The following is a 13694-nucleotide window of genomic DNA, read 5'->3' on the forward strand; positions in this document are numbered from 1 at the left end:
AGATGAGCACTACGGACAGCAACGCCAGGGACAGGTGAGGAGAATGTTCCTGTTCTCCGTGAGTTATCACGAATAGCACACGGAGAACACACGTGTGCCATAAACACAGCACACGGAGGGCAATACGCACCTTTGACACTTAGGTGAAAAACGTGCGTGATTTTCACGGATGTGTGAAGGGGGCCTTAGCCAAAAGATGCCTATCAATTCCACATCAGAATTGTTAGGGTCTGCCCTGGATTTCTCGCTCCATTTATTTCTTTTTTGCAAAATTTTGTAATGCTACAAAATATGAATTTTTTTTTTTTTTTAAATGTTCTATTTTCAACTTTTAAAACAGTGGAGGTCGCAGCTGCTCATATTTGACATTAAGGGTCTGTGCGCACTGGGAAAATGTGTTTCTTAAAAAAAACTATGCACCTTCTGGCAGAATTTCGCACCTGCGAAAAAAAAACCCCACCCAAAATCCGCATGCGGTTTTAGCACGGTTTGTTGCGGATTTTCCACAATATTGTCCCTGCGGTTTTTAACTATTCTTTAATGGCAAAACCGCAGGTACCTGCAGAAAAGAAGTGACACGCTGCTTTTTGCTGCAGAAATTCTGCAGCAAAATCTGTAGGGAAAAAACCGCAGTGTGCGCACAGCATTTTGGATTTCTCATAGATTTTGCTGGGGAAGGACTGCATGAACTTTATGAACAAAAAAACGCACCTTTTCTGCAGCAAAAAACACAGTGTGCGCACAGGGCCTTAAACCAGTTTGCATTACGACTGCAGTAAATGTGGGCAGGATCTGCTCAATGTGTCTGATGTCACTGGACAGGACAGCAGATGGGGCGGGTGAAGAAAGCAGGACCCGATCCACAAAGACCTGGCCCAAATGCACATGCTAATCAAACTGCAGTGCATGTCTGTAACTTTAATTATAGATATTTCAGCAACCAAGCATCGGATCTTTCTACAACAGGCATGCCTGGATTCAGCATCCTAGCGCCTGTATGGCACTGCCTTTACTTCATATAGTAAAATCCTGGTGGTTGGTTCCCTTTAACATTGAATAAGGATTGCTAATTATTTTTTTTATTATAAAATATTGGTTTGAGCCACACTTAGGAAAAAGGTAACATTTTTATTTTTCATCCATGAAGAGGTGTTAGGGCTCGTTTTTCTGTGGTGAACTGACATTTTTATTGACACTAATTTGGAGTACTTTCAAGGTTTTGATTTCATTTTAACCATTTTTTTTTAAAGAGGTGATTTACTAGTTAGTATTGATAGGCAAATTGATATGTTAAGAAACAAGGTTTCTCTGAAATACCTTGTGTTGCCAATAGTGCCTGTGAGCGGTGTTATTGTGCTCCACTCTTCCCTATCGTGTGACCCCGCCCCCACCCCCGGAATCCATGACCTCTGGGATCCGGTGATGTTACGTCAACTTCCTGTTAACCTAACATCACCGCGGCCCCCCAGTCTCCGTGAGTGACTGGGCTGTCCGGGCAGTTTCACTGCTAGTCGCAGCCCAGCATGTCCCTACTCCCTTCTCTGCAGAGCACGAGCGATGCTGGGCTGTGACGAGCTGTGAAACTCCGCCCACAGCCTAGTCACCTAGGGAGACTGGGGCCGGCCGCGGTGATGTCACATCAACAGGAAGTTGACGTGACATCACTGGATCCCATAGGTCACAGTCAGGGGGTCATGCGATGGGGAAGGGGAGCACAATAGTGTCGCTCACAGGCCCTATTGGCAACACAAAGTATTTGAGAGAAACCTTGTTTCTCAACATAGTATTCATAGGCACATTGATATTAAACTAGATAATTACCTCTTTAAAAGGAACATGAGAATCTAAATCCTGATTATGGTTTTTTAATGTATTAAACTTAGTGCAGGGGTTAATGTACCAATTGGAGCCGATGCTCGGCATCCCCTACACTTATTGAGCTCAGCTTTGTAAGGCTGTTTGCACACGCTGCATTTTTTATGCATTTTCACTTGCAGATTTTAATCAATCCGCAAGGAAAAACGCATCCCAGTAAAGTCAGAGAATCCTGAAGTGCTGTGCACGTTGCAGATTTTTTTTCCTTGCCGATTTTGGTGCAGAAAAAAACTGCAGCAAACAATCGACAGGTCAATTGTTTCTGCATTTTTTCCATTGTTTTTCCTATCTCAATGTAATAAAAAAAAAAATACAAAAACAGAAAAATGCATAGAAAAAACACGAGGCAAAAAAACATTTTTTCAGTAGCATTTTTACTGCCAAAGAGATGCAGTTTTGGGTGCAGAAAAACTGTAGAGTTAAGGCCACTTTACACGCAGCGACATCGCAAGCGATGTCGCTGCCGATCACACCCGCCCCCGTCGTTTGTGCATCACGGGCAAATCGTTACCCGTGGCGCACAATATCGCTAGTATCCGTCACACATACTTACTTTCCTAGCGACATCGCTGTGGCCGGCGAACAGCCTCTTTTCTAAGGGGGCAGTTCGTGCGGCATCATACGACAGGCGTCCAATAGAAGCGGAAGGGCGGAGAGCAGCCGCATGAAAGACACGCCCACCTCGTTGCCGGAGGACGCAGGTACGGTGTTGTTCGTCGTTCCTGGGGTGTCACACGTAGCGATGTGCGCTGCCTCAGGAACGACCAACAACCTGCGTCCTGCACGAGCAACGATTTTTTGAAAATGAACGACGTGTCAACAATTAGGTGAGTAATTCTGATCTTTAACACTCACTCATAGGTGTCACGTGCAGGGCTGTGGAGTCTGAGTCGGAGCTCTTTTTGGTGGAGTCGGAGTCGGTATAAAATGCACCGACTCCTAAAATAAATAATAAATTGGGGACAGTAGTTCAATGCAGAATATTTTTTCATAGGATTTTGGGAAAGTTATGAAATGTCCTATAAATTGCTGTTCTATTCCTGATCTAAGGCTACAGTCACACAGAATTTTTGCTGCGTATTTTGAGGATACGTTTGTCAGCTGCAAAAGCAGATCAGCTTTTTAACCCCTTCACGACCGGCCGATTTTTCGCTTTCCGTTTTTTTTTTTCGCCATTCTTTTTCTGAGAGACGTAACTTTTTTATTTTTCAGTCAATATGGTCATGTGAGGGCTCATTTTTTGCGGAACGAGCTGTACTTTTAAATGAAACCATCAGTTTTCCCATATAGTGTACTAGAAAATGGCAAAAAAATTCCAAATGCTGAAAAATTGCAAAAAAAGTGCGATAGCACTATGGTTTTTGAGATATTTTATTCACTGTGTTCACTATATGGTAAAACTGATGTGTGGGTGTGATGCCTCAGGTCAGTGCGAGTTCGTAGACACCAAACATGTATAGGTTTACTTTTATATAAGGGGTTAAAAAAAAATCGGAAGTTTGTCCGAAAAAAGTGGCGCACGTTTTACGCCATATTCCGTGACCCGTAGCGTTCTCATTTTTCGGGATCTTAGGCTCAATGACGGCTTATTTTTTGCGTCTCGAGCTGACGTTTTTAACGGTACCATTTTTGCGCAGATGCTACGTTTTGATCGCCTCTTATTGCATTTTGCGCAAAAGTTGTGGCGACAAAAAAACGTCGTTTTGGCGTTTGGAATTTTTTTGCCGCTACGCCGTTTACTGATCAGATTAATTGATTTTATATTTTGATAGATTGGGCGTTTCTGAACGCGGCGATACCAAATGTGTGTATATTTTTTATTTTTTTAACCCTTTAATTTTCAATGGGGCGAATGGGGGGTGATTTGAACTTTTAGGTTTTTTTGGTTTTTTTTAATTTTTTAAAACTTATTTTTTAACTTTTTTTTTTTATTTTACTAGTCCCCCTAGGGGGCTATTGCGATCAGCAATCCGATCGCTCTGCAGTATCTGCTGATCACAGCTGCAAGGCTGTAAACAGCAGATACGCTCTCTTTCTCTTTTGCTGTGCCCCGGGCACAGCGAAAGTGAAACTAAGTCAGGTGTACTACAGGAGTCATCACATGACCCTGTGCTACCATGACAACTATCGGGAGTCACGTGATCGCGTCACGTGACTTCCGGTTTCGGCGGTAAGTAAAAACTTTACCGCGATCGCGCTTATAATGGCGCTGTCATGTATTGACAGCGCCATATAAGGGGTTAATCGGCACGAGCAGATAACGATTCTGCTCGTGCCTAGCAGGCACACATCTCAGCTGTGAAAATCAGCTGAGATGTGTGCCGATCGCGGCATGCTGCCGCCGGAGGACCGCGGGCAGTAAGATTATGTCATTTAGGACGTAATTTTACGGCCAGCGGTCGTTAAGGGGTTAAAAAACCGCATCACCTGAAAGGTTTTTGAGCTCATAGATAATGTTTTCAATAGCAAAAGCAGATTATAAAAACGCCACACAAACTGACATGCTCATTCTTTGTGAGGATCTGCTTTTGAGCCCAAAAATGGATCCTCACGAAACGATGTGTCTGAATGTCCTATCTTGAAACCCATTGCCTTTGCTGGGATGCCCAGAGTCACTGCATTTCACTGAATTATTTTGCCATCAATGTTCAATATGTTTGTGACAAGAAATTGTTACCAAGACACTGGCAGTAAAAGATACTATGGCTCATCACACCAGCCAGTTTCTCCAGGCCTTAGTGGAAAAAGTTCTGCAAGATTACAAACTCAAAAAAGAACAGGTTCTTGCTATTGTAAAGGACAATGCTTCATACATAAAGTACAATTAAACTCATGAATAAAGGCCCAGTCACACATAACGACTTACCAGCGATCCCGAAAATGATGCGACCTGATAGGGATCGCAGGTAAGTCGCTGGGAGGTCGCAGGTGAGATGTCACACAGTCAGATCTTACCAGCGATGCAGGAACAATAAAGTTCGCAGTAGCGACCTGTATAATGATCTCAGCAGTCACTGTGACCCTGTCACACAGTGTCAAACACAGCGATGTGCTGGACATCGCCTTTAAAGAAAATGGCCTGGACCATTCTGCAACGACCGGCGATCTCACAGCAGGGGCCTGATCGCTGGTAGGTATCACACATAAGATCGCTAACGGGATCGTTACTGCGTCACGGAAACCGTGACTCAGCTGCGATCTCGCTAGCGATCTCGTTATGTGTGACGGTACCTTAAGAGTAATGAACAACAGCTAGAAGAAAATTTAGGATTCAGTATGTTAGAGATAGAAGGTCACAATGGTGTTCATGTAACTGAGAAACAAACAGATATTACAACAGAAGAACAGCAAAATGATACTTTAGGATTAGATCTTGTTGAAGCTGCTTCAAAACATTTTCAGATTCATCACATGCGCTGTGTTGTGCACACGCTGCAGCTGGCAATAAGAGATAGTCTGCAAGAGGGACATGCTGGAAATCTGTTTGGAAAAGTGAGGAAATTGGTTATTGCTGCCAGAACCCCTAAAATTGATTCCATCTTGAAGAGACGTGCTGGGAAAGGGGCAATTGTTTATCAAGCCACTCGGTGGTGGAGCACTTCTTTAATGATTGAGCGATTGCTTGAACTAAAATAGTTTTATAGATATGGTGAACCCTCAGGTAACCCTAAATGAAGGTCAATGGACACAGCTGGCTGAATTGAAGGAATTGCTTAATCACCCATTTACCGTGACTAAAAAATTACAAGCTGAGGATTTTACTCCTGGCATTTTCATAAGGGAGTGGAAGAACTTGCTATTTTGCCTGTCCCAAAGAGGTTTAATCGCAGATGGCATTTCTGCTTCAATGAAACGGAGAGAGACACAGCTATTGGAAAATAAAATTCTTCTGGCAGCGGTTTATGTGGACCCAAGTCATCATATACTGCTTGATGATCAACAGCTTACTAAAAGAAAAGAAGCTCTGACTGAGGTAGCAGTTAAGATAAGTGGCCTACAGGACTGCCAGGCGCAAGAGGACTTGGGTCCTGACAGTGCTACTGCTGCCATATTTTCATCCTCATCAGATGAGGAGTTTAACTTTGACAAGAATTTGGATGACATGGAGCAGGCAAAGCGTTGCCGCAAGGAAAAAGATTTCACACCGTCTCCTATAGCAGCAGATTGACCAGATTTCAGCAAAATTTTTCACTTGCTCTCAAAGAAATAGAAAAATTCAACAGTTCATCAAAACGGACTGTGCATGAGGCAATTCCTTTATACCCGGAAATTGTTAGAGATGTTACCCATGTGGTTACGGCTTTGCATCCAACCCAAGTTACTGTAGAGAGGTTGTTCTCTAGCCTTCACATTATTAGGTCAGATTTGAGGTCATCTGCGAAGGAGGATCTGATGGAGGCAATTCTATTTCTTACAACAAATTCATAGACTGCACAAATGTTATTTAGTATGTTTTTGTTGCAAACTGTTTGCCACTTATTATAGTTTATTACATAGTGTATTACATATTTACAAATTTATTACAGTTTGTGTTCTAATGTTGTATTCTAATAAATATATTTTATGTTCTATCTAAATATCATGATTATTGTATCATAACAATGATTAAATGTCTGATGTTCACATTGTACTACAATAAATTTTTCACTTAAATATAAGCAATATATGTTGGAGTCGGAGTCGTGGAGTCGGTGCAAGGGAAATTGAGGAGTCGGAGTCGAAGGTTTGGCTTACCGACTCCACAGCCCGACTCACGCGCAATGACAGCTCTAACGAGGCCGGATGTGCGTCACGAATTCCGTGACCCCAACGATATCTCATTAGCGATGTCGTTGCGTGTAAAGCCCCCTTAAGGCGCTGAGTTTTTATGTGGCATATTTGGTGCAGTTTGTTGCCAAAGTCTCCATGCCCATCATTCGGCCAGCAAAGTCAATGAGAATTCTAAGTGCTGTGCGCATGTTGCTTTTTTGTTTTTAAGCTGCTTTCACACATCTGGCTTTTGCCATCAAGCAAAATCAGGTCAGGCACAATCCGGCGAATACCGGATAAAACTGATTCGGCGCCGGATGAGTTTTTATCCTCATTGAATTGTATTAGCGCCGGATTGTGCCTGGTACCCTTGCATTTCATCAGGCAAAATTTCTGTGTCTGCCTGACAGAAAGGATGCACAAGGGAACGTTTTTTTGTCACCGGCAAGAACTGCACCACGCCGGATCCGGTGCCATGCGGCGTGTTGTAAAATGAAAGCCTATGGGCGCCGAATCCGTCATAATTCGTCAAAAAATGCATTCCATCGACGGATCAGTTTTTTTTAACTGAGCATGCTCAGATGTGTAAATTCCTTTCTGGTTAAAAAATCTCTCTCTGTCTGTCGGTCTGTCTCTCTCAGTCGGTCTCCCCCTCTCACATACTCATCAATCACCAGGGCAGTGCTGCACAGCTGTCACAAAGCACCCGCGGCTTCTCCTGCTTTTGAAAGTGCCGGCCGCTCATTATTCCATCTCGTATTCACTGCTTCCCCTGCCTATGATTGGTTGCAGTCAGATGAGCCCCCACGCTGAGTGACAGCTGTCTCACTGCAACCAAATCACAGCCGCCGGTGGGCGGGTCTATATCGTGCAGTAAAATAAATAACACCCCCCACCAATTTTGATACCAGCCAAAGTAAAGCCACATGGCTGAGTGCTGGTATTCTCAGGATGGGGAGCCCCCCAGCCTAAAAATAACAGTCAGCAGCCGCCCGGAAATGCTGCATCCATTAGATGCAACAGTCCCGGGCTCTACCTGTCTCATCCAGAATTGCATGGTGCGGTGGCAATCGGGTTAATAAGGAGTTAATGGCAGCCCATTGCTGCCACTAAGTCCTAGCTTAGTGATGGCAGGTGTCTATGAGACATCCACCATCACTAAACTGTAGTAAAAGTAAATAAACACACACACCCAAAATTCCTTTATCTGAAATAACAGACAAAAGAAAACACCCTCTTTCACCACTTTATTAAAATCCCCATATACCCCTCCAGGTCTTACGTAATCCACACGAGGTCCCACGACGCTTTCAGCTCTGCTACATCGGAAGCTGACAGGAACGGCCTTATGCAGGCGTCACCCGATACGATCTATCGTGCGATCACACGAGCGATCGTTCCCGCCCCCGTTGTTTGTGTGTCACGGGCAATTAGTTGCCCGTGGCGCACAAAGTCGTTAAACCCCCGTCACATGTACTTACCTGCTGAGCGACGTCGCTGTGGGCGGCAAACATCCACTTCCTGAAGGGGGAGGGACGTTCAGCGTCACAGCGACGTCACACAGCGGCCGGTCAATAGAAGCGGAGGGGCGGAGATGAGCGGGACGTAAACATCCCGCCCACCTCCTTCCTTCAGCATTGCCGGCGGGACGCAGGTAAGCTGTGTTCATCGTTCCCGGGGTGTCACACAGAGCAACATGTGCTGCCCCGGGAACGATGAACAACAGGACGTGCGATTTTTAGAAAATGTGCGACGTGTCAGCGATGAACGAGAAGGTGAGTACTTCTGCTCGTTCATAGCTGTCACACGCTACGATATATCAAGCGATGCCGGATGTGCGTCACTTACGACGTGACCCCGCCGACATATCGCACGATATATCGTCTCATGTGACGCCCGCATTAGAACACCGCCGCTCACTGTGAGCTCCACAGAGCAACTGAAGTGAGTCGGACGGTCAGCAGTGACATCACTCACGTTACCTGTGGCCACCGCTGGATCCTCCAGTCACTCGGGCGACTTGCTGTCACAGTTGAATTGAGCCACGTTATCAGCGGTGAAGTCACTCAGGTTACCTGCGGCCACAGCTGGATTCTCGGTACAAACTGCTACAACGGATCCGTTTTTTTTACCGGATCCATCGCATTAGTTTTACAGGATCAGCACCAGATCCATTGCATCAGGCACACACCGGATTGTGCCTGACGGCAAAAACCGGGTGTGTGATAGTAGCCTAACTTGCACTTTTGGGTGTAGAAAAAAAAATCTGCAGCATGTCAATTGTTTGTGCGGTTTTTTTTTTTACCCTTCCAGTCATTGATTTAACAAAGAAAACATTGATTAAGTTGCCGCTGCGCCCTTGTGCCCAACATGTCGACACCGCTATTTACAATGTGCAGAGTACTAGTCACCAGCTGCTGCACTCTGCACATTAAGTAGCAGCAGCCACTGACGATTTGACTGCTGAACTCTGAATAGTGACAGAGGGAAACTACAGCTCAAAGCATAGCGCTAGGCTAAAATAGCATGGCACAAGTCTCCACCTACTGCCGTGAACTGCACGTAACAGTGGGCGAGCACAGTGCACCACTAATGCAGCCACAGCATAGGGGATAAGGAACGAACAATGACCTTACTCTCTATAAAAGGTACTTGCTGTGACACGATGCACACAAGCAAATACAGATAGCATAGTTTGAACTGTAGGGGATTTTTAATGCAATCCTATTAGAAAATTAGTTTATATTACCACAATAAATAGAGATAAGGTTGAAATTTTGTTTAGCCTTCAGACCACCCCTTTAAATATAGTCCTGAATAAAAAGGCCAAAAATGTCTGGAATCATATAGTGGATTTTAGTAAAACTAAAAACAGCATAGGAAGGGGATAAGTCCTCTGGATGACTTCTTCAAGGAGGGATAATCAACGTCACATTGGTGGGGTCCAACAACCAGCAACCCCACCTATCATCCATTTTCAACTCTAGCAGCAGCCGGATATAGACAATGAACTGAGCCAAACAGCAGAGATCAGTAAACTCAGTTCACATCTTGCTACCACCGAAGCGCTAACAGACGGGGGTGCAGAGTGTCCTATCCTCACCGGTCTGACATTGATGATCAGTTGAACATTTCGAAGAATAGGAGAAACTTTGGAATGGAAACATATGTAGAAACCATTGATAAACACCCTGACCAAACGTTGGTCCAGTGACAGCACAGCTCCGTCAATTAAATATTGGCCTCACCAAGCATTCATTTGAATAGGCGCAGTTGTGAAGTACGCGGCCGCAGCCACAATGTATTTGACGAAGCTACGCTGTTGTTCTTTATTACAAAATAGATTTATTACCAGAGATGGGACAGCAGTAATATTATATATTTTTGACACAAGCCAAATTAAAGCAGACAGTTGCAGGCTGATATCAGGCTGGCAAGGCCCATGGTTATTTGGCCTTTCCCAGCCTAAAATAGCAGCTTGCTGCCGCCCCACACCATCCATTAGTTCAACCACTTCTGGGGCTTCGCAACGGCTCTTCCCTATTGCCTGGTGCAATGGCAATTGGGGTAATATTTTTGGTGGTTGATGGTCAGTTGTGAATTGCCAGCTGGCATCAATCCCAGGGGTTATTGATGGAGGGGTGTCTATCAGACATCCAATAAGTATAAAAAAATTAAACACAAAGAAAAAAAAAAAAAAGTTTAGTTGAATAAATATTCCCACACACTATCCTTCACTTCAATAAACAAAAACATAACACATACACACACACACAAAGATCCGACATAAATCATTGTGTAGTGTTCCCACAACATCCTATGGAGCCTCACTCAGAGAGCAAGGCTCCATAGTTCACTCCCAGTCAGCACCAAACCGGAATTTAATCATGCATGGTAACGTGAGTAACTCAGTGATGTCACCACACGTGATAAATTCCGCTCTGGCCCTGATGTGAAGTGACCTATGAAACCTCATTCTCTGAACATAAGGCACCATAGGTTGGAGTATGGGTTCAGCAGACATAATGGGAACACTACCCAATGAATTACAGCAGTCCTTCATGGGTTTTTTTTGTTTTTTTTTTTGTTTTTTTTTTTTTACACACAAATTGTTAACCCTGCTGTACTGTTCGGGTCAATATGACCTGAAATGATTTTTGAGACCCTGCAGAGTGTGTTATATATTAAAAAAAACAAACAAAAAAAAAACAAACCACTTCTGGGGTGTCAAAATATTACCTCAGATAATACAAAGGGTCAGACCCACACGATTCAAGTATCGAGCACTATATTGCTCGTTCATCACTAAATTACTCACCTCTGGTCAAGCCCATAAAAATCGGTACTGTAAGATTACTGCACTCGGACCACTGCAGCCTATATACTGGTCAAGGGACTGAAAAAGGACATCATCAACATCTGATGATGCACCGTTCCCCCCACCTAAGCAACGAAGCCAGCGGTATCCAAGCAGTGCAGTCATGCCTTTTTGAGAAAAATCGCTGACCTCCAGAGCAGCTTTTTTTTTTTTTTTTTTTAAAAAAAAAAACACTATGGGCCTAAAACAAATCTGAAGTTGGTTATCATCTACCTGCCTGTTTTGCGCCCCGCACTGATCTCTGCCGGCACATAGCAATCATGGACTGCTTCTGTTAGCAATTCACCTGCTAAACGTCAACAGAACAGCTCTTCCTCTACTGGGCTGCGCTGTCAATGGGTTGTAAACTTCCACGCCATGCTGATTGACAGCTGGCTCTAAGTAGTTAGGCAGTGGAGACCTGTCTGTCAATCAGAATGACATCGGCAGTCACACCGTGTCAGAGCAGAGCGGAAGAGAAGTTACTGCTGTTGATGTCACATCAGCAGAAGCTGCTGAATCATCAGCAGAACAGTCTGTTGCCGCTTTGTGCTAGTAGAAAAGCCAGTTAGTAACTGCAAGTCAATAAATTAGAATATCAAAAAGTTAATTTCAGTAATTTAAAACTTAAAAAGGGAAATACATATTATATATAGAGTCATTACAAACAGAGTATTCAATTTCTACTGTTTATTTCTGTCAATGTTGATGATTATGGCTTACAGCCAATGAAAACCCAAAAGTCATTATCTCAGAAAATTAGAATATTATATAAGACCAACTGAAAAAATTATGTTAAACTCAGAAATGTTGGTGTCTACTGAAAATTATGTACAGTAAATGCACTCAATACTTGGTCGGGATCCTTTTGCATGAATTACCGTACTGCATCAATGCGGCGTGGCGTGGAGGTGATCAGCCTGTGGCACTGCTGAGGTGTTTTGGAATCCCAGGTTGCTTTGATAGCAGCTTTCAGCTCATCTGCCTTGTTGGGTCTGGTGTCTATCATCTTCCTCTTGACAACACCTCATAGATTCTCTATGGGGTTTAGGTCAGGCGAATTTGATGGCCAATCAAGCACAGTGATACTGTGGTTATTAAACCAGGTATTGGTACTTTTGGCAGTGTGGACAGGTGCCAAGTCCTGCTGGAAAATGAAATTTCCATCTCCAAAAAGCTCATTGGCAGAGGGAAGCATGAAGTGCTCTAAAATTTCCTGGTAGACGACTGTGCTGACTTTCGTCTTGATAAAACACAGTGGATCTACACCAGTAGATGACATGTCTCCGCAAACCATCAATGATCGTGGAAATGTCATACTAGACCTCAAGCAGCTTGGATTGTGGTCTCTCCACTCTTCCTCCAGACTCTGGGACCTTGATTTCCAAATGAAATGCAACATTTATTTTCATCTGAAAACACTAGACCACTGAGCAACAATCCAGTTCTTTTTCTCCTTGGCCCAGGGAAGAAGCTTCTGGGGTTGTCTATATGTAATGAGTGGCGTGACACAAGGAATGCGACACTTGTAGCCAATGTCCTGGCTACGTCTGTGTGTGGTGGCTCTTGAAGCACTGACTCCAGCAGCAGTCCACTCCTTGTGAATCGCCCCCAGTTTTTGAGTGGCCTTTTCTTAACAATCCCATCAAGGCTGCGGTTATCCCGGTTGCTTGTGCACCTTTTTCTACCACACTTTTTCCTTCCACTTAACTTTCCATTAATATCCTTGGATGCAGCAATCTGAACAGCCAGCTTCTTTAGCAATGACCTTTTGTAGCTTACCCTCCTTGTGGAGGGTCAATGACTGCCTTCTGAACATCTGTCAAGTCAGCAGTCTTCACCATGATTTCGTAGCCTACTGAACCAGACTAAGGGACCATTTTAAATGCTAAGGAAGCCTTTGCAGGTGTTTTGTGGTAATTATTCTAATTTTCTGAGACAATGACTTTTGGGTTTTAATTGGTTGTAAGCCAAAATCAACAACATTAGCAGAAAAACACATGAAATAGATCAGTCTGTTTATGACTATATAATATATGTTTTCCTTTTTGTATTGAATTACTGAAATTAACTTTTTGATGCCATTCTAATTTATTGAGATGCACTTGTACCTGCCTGTTAGTTCTTAGCCACACACAGGTGAAAAAAAAAAACAAAAAAAAAAAACAAACATACTCCCGGATGACCCATTTAAGTAAATATATATCTATTCTGGCCTATTTATTTATATTACTTATTAAAGGGAGGCGTGTATGAATGGAAGGTCTTCTGAGATTTCCCAGGAAGGCACTATTATCTAAGAACATCAAGATTCCTATAACCCCACATTATTTCTATTTCTTTATAAACAGTTACCAGGAACGTACATTTCCTGATTTGGTTTGTGGAGTCAATCTTCTAGACACAGTGTAAAATTGTACAAAAGCGCAAAGTCAATTTTTGCAATTGCTTAATTGAAGGATAAATACACATTTACAACTCAGTTTACAAAGAATAAAAAAAAAATTAAAATTGTATCTTTAACAACAATTACATTTTTCTTTAGTATTGAATCAGACTAAAAAAGGGAACCGTTGACTAAATTCATGCTCCTGAAACTACAATCAGCTAGAATCTGAGCCTGGAGGTGTAATTTCAGCTAGGTAGGTCTTTCTGCCACAATTTAAAAATCCAAGGTGATGGAAATGTCTCTCACATGTGTGTAAAATAGGAA

General features: G+C 43.3%; 1 protein-coding gene across 1 annotated transcript in view; it reads right to left on the bottom strand.

Moving 5' to 3' along the window:
* Positions 1-13694, bottom strand: part of ATP10A (ATPase phospholipid transporting 10A (putative)) — a 292107-nt gene that overhangs the window by 259681 nt on the left and 18732 nt on the right. The gene's annotated exons all lie outside the window — the stretch shown is intronic.

Source organism: Anomaloglossus baeobatrachus, chromosome 2, assembly GCF_048569485.1.
Source record: "Anomaloglossus baeobatrachus isolate aAnoBae1 chromosome 2, aAnoBae1.hap1, whole genome shotgun sequence".
NCBI classification, from domain to species: Eukaryota; Metazoa; Chordata; class Amphibia; order Anura; family Aromobatidae; genus Anomaloglossus; species Anomaloglossus baeobatrachus.